Source organism: Parasteatoda tepidariorum, chromosome 1 (assembly GCF_043381705.1).
Source record: "Parasteatoda tepidariorum isolate YZ-2023 chromosome 1, CAS_Ptep_4.0, whole genome shotgun sequence".
Classification (NCBI taxonomy): domain Eukaryota; kingdom Metazoa; phylum Arthropoda; class Arachnida; order Araneae; family Theridiidae; genus Parasteatoda; species Parasteatoda tepidariorum.
Genome location: NC_092204.1, coordinates 12830487 through 12837133, shown reverse-complemented (window position 1 = coordinate 12837133; position 6647 = coordinate 12830487). Strand labels below are relative to the sequence as shown.

General features: G+C 30.6%; 1 protein-coding gene across 5 annotated transcripts in view; it reads right to left on the bottom strand.

Moving 5' to 3' along the window:
• Positions 1 to 3982, bottom strand: part of LOC122271484 (uncharacterized) — a 126304-nt gene extending 122322 nt beyond the window's left edge. For 2 of the 5 annotated variants that reach the window (XR_011638394.1, XR_011638393.1), the window contains exon 1: positions 3798 to 3982. The gene's annotated coding sequence lies outside the window, so the exon portion shown is untranslated. The remainder of the gene's footprint in view (positions 1 to 3797) is intronic. The other 3 variants (XR_011638396.1, XR_011638395.1, XR_011638401.1) reach the window with 2 other exon arrangements.
• Between the last annotated feature and the right edge of the window lie 2665 nt (positions 3983 to 6647).

Sequence of the window (6647 nt, the reverse complement as noted above, 5' to 3'; positions counted from 1 at the left end):
TAAAAAAAAATAATATTTAGAGGTTAAAGATGCCTCAGAAAAATTTGAATTGTTGACACTGAATTTAATAATGGAAACAATCATTTTTGTAAAAAACTGAATTGTATTGCTGACATCAGAACTAAAAATATTGTGTTTCAACTTTACAATATTACCTTAATTTATACTTTAGAATTGCCTCGGAGAAATTTGAATTGTTAGCAATGACTTAAACAAAAAGTTTTATTTTAACTGACAAATACTACATTATAATTTAAACTTTTTCTATGACTATACTCATTTTCCTTCTCTTTTCTTTGTTTTTTATACATTTTATATTTCAGTGATAAAATAAAAAACTTATAGTTGTTCTGCTTCTGAACACTGATGAAAAGACAAAATGATGGGCTTCATCAACAATCAAAAATATATACATTTATTTTACAAATTCCATATTATTAGAGTGGTGCCCTTCAGAGAATTAAAAATACAAAATTATCTTCATCGAAGCCGATGCTTTACATCCGGCGTTCAGTGGCAGACTACTATTTCATATTGTTTTACAACACACTCTGGTGGGAAAGACTTTAAAACAAAACTTACAACAGTTACTTTTCTCAACAGCTGAAATTTAGAATAGTGTGATTAAGCAAAATATGCGAACTATTTGCAATTTCAAATTAATAATGAAATGCACAGGTTTAGAATTTTCTACATTGAAAAGTTTTCGGAACATCAGTATTCAAAAAAGAATATAAAAGCTAGACGTTAAGAACGTATCCAATTAGCGAGCAAAGCGAGTATTGGATTGCGAAGCAATCCGAAATGAACTGCGAAAGCAGTTTCGGGGGCTGGCGAGCGCCAGCGAGTAGAGGGCAAAGCCTCCTAGTATATATATATTTCTCTTACAAGGTGACAAAAAAAGCCTCATTACAACTCCCCGAATGGCAACGCTAGAAAATCGACCAATGATTGCAGCTGAAAATGTCACGTGCCAAAACTAGCTGAGGTGGCTCAACATATAGCGCTTTTAAAAACGGAAACGGAAATAACCAGAGAGAGCATTCTCGTCAAATGTGATCTCTTCCGAAATTCACCCTATCAGCTGTAGCAATCTCATACTATTAAGCTGGGCAGAAGTGAGTAGTCTTTGTCGATAGATCTCTATTTTAGTATTTAGTCGAAAGCGCCTTTTTTCACGAATTTATATATTACGAATTTATTTGATGATTTTTGATTTATATCACGAATTTATTTGTTTTATTATTGTTATTAGTTATTCATTGAAAAATGAGTGTCAAACGTGCTGCTACGCTTTAAGATTTTATATTATAGCACATTTCTAATAGGTTTAACGAATTACATGTCATTTATTTGAATTCAAATTTATTTTAATGACTTAGTAATTACTGAAAAGATTTTTATTTAGATTTGAATGATTGTTTTGAATTCTTAAAATTTTGTGCATTTGCAAAGTACCTAAGTTAGTAGTGAGCAAAGCGAGCTTGGTTTGCGAAGCAAACCATATAAGATTGCTTAGCAATTTTCGGGGGTTGGCGAGCGTTAGCGAACAGGGGGCGCGGCCCACTAGTTTAATAAATTCTTTCAACCATCTGTTCTTCCACTAAAGGAAAGTATATATTATATATTTTGAGGGATTTGCTAGCCTTCAGCTTTAATACATCAAATATTTGTTTCGTTACACAGTTTTAGGAATTACATATCTTTCAATTTCAAAGTAAGTTAGTAAATCACAAGTAAAATTAACGTTAATAATTTGGCGATGGCGATAATTTTCGGGGATGACGTCATCGAACTAGTAATCTGAAAGGGTTTATGAAACCACGTGTTTCTTTGCATCAATAAATCAAATCACTGAAAAGTAGTAATTAAATAAATATTACTATAAAAATTACGGAATAATATTTAGGGTAAAAATGGATTTTACAAATGATCCACTCAGAGTGTCAGTACTTTTAACACAATTCGATGCGGAATTTTTTACACTGCTGCATTTAATTAATATAACTGCTGCATTATTTTGCATACAATTGATTGCTAAAATATTGCTGTTACTACAAATTATTTATCAGAATATTAATTAATTAATTTTGAAAATAGATACAAATTAAAATTAAAATAATAAGTTTTGATGTAAAATGCCAAATTATTGTATTTCTAATTAATTGTATTGAGAAAAATTAATTGTATTTCTAGGAAAACTACAAAAAATCGCTTTGTTATTTTGGGATGAAAATGATGCTAAATTAATTTTAGTAGAATTTACTACTAAATGCAGGCTAAGTAGCTTTTCCAATAGATTCTAATTGTACTAATATCGATTCTAAAATACCTACCATAGGTATTGTGTAAATAGTTTTCTACTACCAACAGAAAGAGTTAATTACAGGCGATAATGCCTAATAAAACTGGATATAATTAATTTTTATTTTGATAGAATGAACTAGAAATATGTTTAGTTTAATCTAATATCATAAAACCTCCGGAAAGGATGATATAATACTAATACCAATTACTGTAAAAAAACTGTGGACCTAATTAATTTCTTTGCAATAATATCCTTGTATTGTATTCGTCTTACATTTATTAATTTCTTTCTGTCCCTTGTCGCAATTTCTTTAAGCATCTCTTCGAAATTTCTTTTTACAGTAAACGGAAAGTAAAATGTAAACGGACCACTCTGAAAAACGTTTGATCTAATGATCTAATCCAGCTGAAAATAATCTGCTGAAAATATACAAAAACAATACAGTTTGAGGACTGTGATGATTTGGCCAATTCCGCTACAGAATCGATCTTCACGTTCTAGGACTCAATCTCAAATTTTTGAAGGGGTGACCTCAAATACGTTAATTGATAATTGATTAATCGATCAGACGTTAATTGATTGATCAGACGATATTTTATATTTTTCTTAATGGATTCAGATTTCTGACCCCTAAAATATAGGCAGTAGCCTCAATCTGGGAAATATGGTCCCAATAGTTGAATCAGGAGATAGCTCGATAGTTTGGACAACTTAATGATAATTTAACTTTTTGCGTATTTCGCCAACTTTTTGAGAGAACAGAAGACTTTTCAAACACAATTATGAAATTCATATATCCGAAGATAATTCCATGCAAAAATAAATTTTACAAAATATTTATCATTATTTGTCATTTTATATAATAATAGTCGAAAACAGTTGCTGAAAGTTACAAATATAATAAATTTTAAATTATTAGTTTTCCTAATTTTTTACTTCCAACCACTTTCTTAATTTTGAACGGAGTTATTATATTGATTGAATGCCCTAAACAAATATATCAGATATCGAAAATAATGCCTTCAAGCTACTTGAAGCAATAAAGAAAAGATTGCTTCAATTATTCTTTTATTTGAAAATTCTGCTGTTTTTAAGCGCGTTTTTTTATTATAGAAAGTTCTGTTATTATAGAATTAAATATTTTGTATTCTTTTAAGTTACTTTTTTTTCACAATACTTAACCAAATGCCGGGATATCCTGGTCGGTAGGACGCTGTGCCCATGTCCAAGAGTTCGCGGTTTCGATCCCCGCCGGCTGAAGACTCCCCATGTAGTAAATGGCAACTGATGCACGTTAAATCTGTCGAGACGCAAAGTCCTCCATGTTCCCATAACAAATCAATACCTCTAGGGGTACTGATCCAGGAGTTTCCTTGTCTTCTGGATTGGTTCAAAATTGCAAGACTATGCAGTTGAAATTTAGTAGTCGTATACCCAAAAATTGGGTCAGCTGTTCAACGACGGATATAAAATAAATTAAAATACTTACCCAAAGGAATGCCAAACTTGAAATGAGAACGAGACAGAGGAGCTTCATTTTTAATGGTATATTATCGTTTCATTTTTAATGGTATATACTTCTTTAATGGTTGGTTATACAATTTCTGCAATTGTTTCCCTTTTATATACTTCTGTTAAAATATAAATAAAAAATGTGATGTTTAATCATATTGCCTCATTTTCGTAAATGGAATTTCTATAATACTTCAATAAGGCAAAGGATAATACATCAAATAAGGCTACTATACAAATTAGATTATGCATTCAGATAAAGCTGCACTCGGTAAATTGATTTCACCATTTCCTTAAGTCCGTGATCCGGAGATCGTAGAAAGAAATTCTTAACATTCAGCTGCTGTTAGATTACGGTATATAGATTATAGATTGTGATAATACATTCCAGTGGGCAAAGCTGCGGGTAACAGCTAGCCGGTGAAAAAAATTGGTTAACATAATAGCTTAAAAAATTCAGGTGTTAGGTTTGGAGAAGAGTGAAAAAAATAGGAAAAAAATTAAATGCAGATTTTCTTGGCTAATGCTAAAGTTCAAATGATAAGTTCAGATGACAAAGTTCAGATGATTAAAGCTCAAAAAATATTCTAGTAAGGATGATCAAGCTGAACGGCAATGCCGGGTAGTACATTTACAAATATTTCGTCGGGCACTATAATTCAATCAAAACTTCATTAAATTTTGACAAAGAAATTTTTAGTGTTTCATGAATATGACATACATTTACACATATGTTGATGCGCATTATACTTCAACCAAAAATTTATACATTTTATGCATAGTCTGAAAAATTAAAACTACGGGATTTGAAGACTCCCTTTAAAATGTGCTAGCCATTTAGAAACATTATATTTTGCATTTTGAACAAAGTAAATATTCCCCACAAAATATTCTGGATAAATAAAATTTTTTTTTCTATAAATGTAGACATTTGACATCCAGGTCATGAAAGGAAATTTCATTCTACAAAACATGTTTCCAGTAGTTTGGCCAAAAAATCGGTCAAGAGTAATACACATTATTTTTCTTACCCATAAAAATAACAGGCTTGATATTACACAAGATTTTTCGTTAATAAAATTATAATCTAGTCCTGGGATGGGCAAACTTTTTTGGTGTTGGGCCTAGTAAAGACTTCTATCTTCTGAAATAAAATAAAGTCAATTCATCATTGAACGCATGGCACTCTTCATAAACTTTGTGTTTAGTTGCCATTTTGGGGTTAAAAATTTTTAGAAATAACTCAAAAAAGTAGTAGCTACTTTATACATTTAATAATTTCACCATTATTTACAATGACGTTGTATGTGTGTAATCTTTCCATATGCCGTTAATAATGTTAGAGGTCGCGCCGGCAGAAACATCCGCTCGTTGGAACTTAAAGATGCGTAGTCTGCCTCTTGTGAAGTACATTTCACCTATATTAGATTCCATATGTCTGCTCCTCGGGAAAGACAAACACTAGTTGGAGCTAATCTACGGCTATTCTATAAAGAACTTCTGCTTTCAACATTTTACCAATTGAAGCTCTCTGTGCTAACTATTTCCATAAATTTATGTTTTGTAGGACAAAAATAGAGAAAGTGAAAAGGTCATCAGTACTTTGTTTAAAAAAGAAAGAACAGAAATAGCTTTAAACAATGTAGACAAGAAAATGGATGGATAATGTATATTGTTTATATTCGCCACGGATCGGCAAGTTAAAATTCTGTCCGCGGGCCGGATGAAACCTTCCGGGGGGCCACAGTTGGCCCGCTGGCCGTAATTTGCCCTAGTCTAAAAATCTAAGTAGATCTAATAGTTATAATCTTAATCTAAAAATCTAAGTTATTTATCCAACTACTTAATATAACATGCTGTAATTGAAATTTTCATGTTTCAATCATGAATAAAATAATATTGTCGATATGTATCATAACCAGTACAGAATTAAGATTAAAATTGAGACAATTAAGATTGTTTTTAATAAGTATGATGATTGTTCTGAAACCTTAAAAAAGGAAAAATCTCAGAAAATAAGTCAATGTGTGCTTGAATGTTTTTGCGTAATAATTGTCTTAAATGGTTTGTTCTTTTCAATTACGTAAGAGCGAAAATCGCTATGTGGATTCAAGAAACACTGTAAAAAATTCCAGATCAAATTACGGTAAAAAGAACCACCACTCGGTGCAGATACTTTTTAACGTAAAATCCAATCTTACCTGTGAATGCTGTAGAAGAAAAATCTGATGTACTGTAATTTTTACAGTGATAGTTGCTGTAAAATCACTGAATCACTCTCATTAAATCAATATTACTGTAAAAATTACGCTATAATATTTTACCGTGAAGTCGAATTTTACGGTTAATGCACCTGAAATGCCGGTACTTTATACCGTAATTTTATCTGAAATTTTTGACAGTTTAAGGGAGAGAAAAAAAGTAATATTTTTTTAGATTCTTTTTATATAAGAGCTACAATTTTTCAATTATTACAAATCAAAAGTGTTTTATTCATTCCTTAATTCGTCTATTTTGTCTAAACTCACCAGATCATTTTTTTTATTTATATCTTTCTTACAAAAGCACAATATCAAAATTATTTTAACTAAAGCTATTTAAACTAATTAAGCATCATCATCATATCAGAAACGTAGTTTCAGCAAAATTGTACAATTGTGCAATTTGTCGGTAAACTAAGGGGGCCCCGATTCTACACAAGGACTTTTCCTTTACAAATTAGTTCTGTTTCTCCATTAGTTTTCCCTTTAAATACATAACTTTTTTTTTCTTTAAATCATGCTGATTTTAAATTATGTCTTATAAATTTTTATTTTTAAAGCATAAC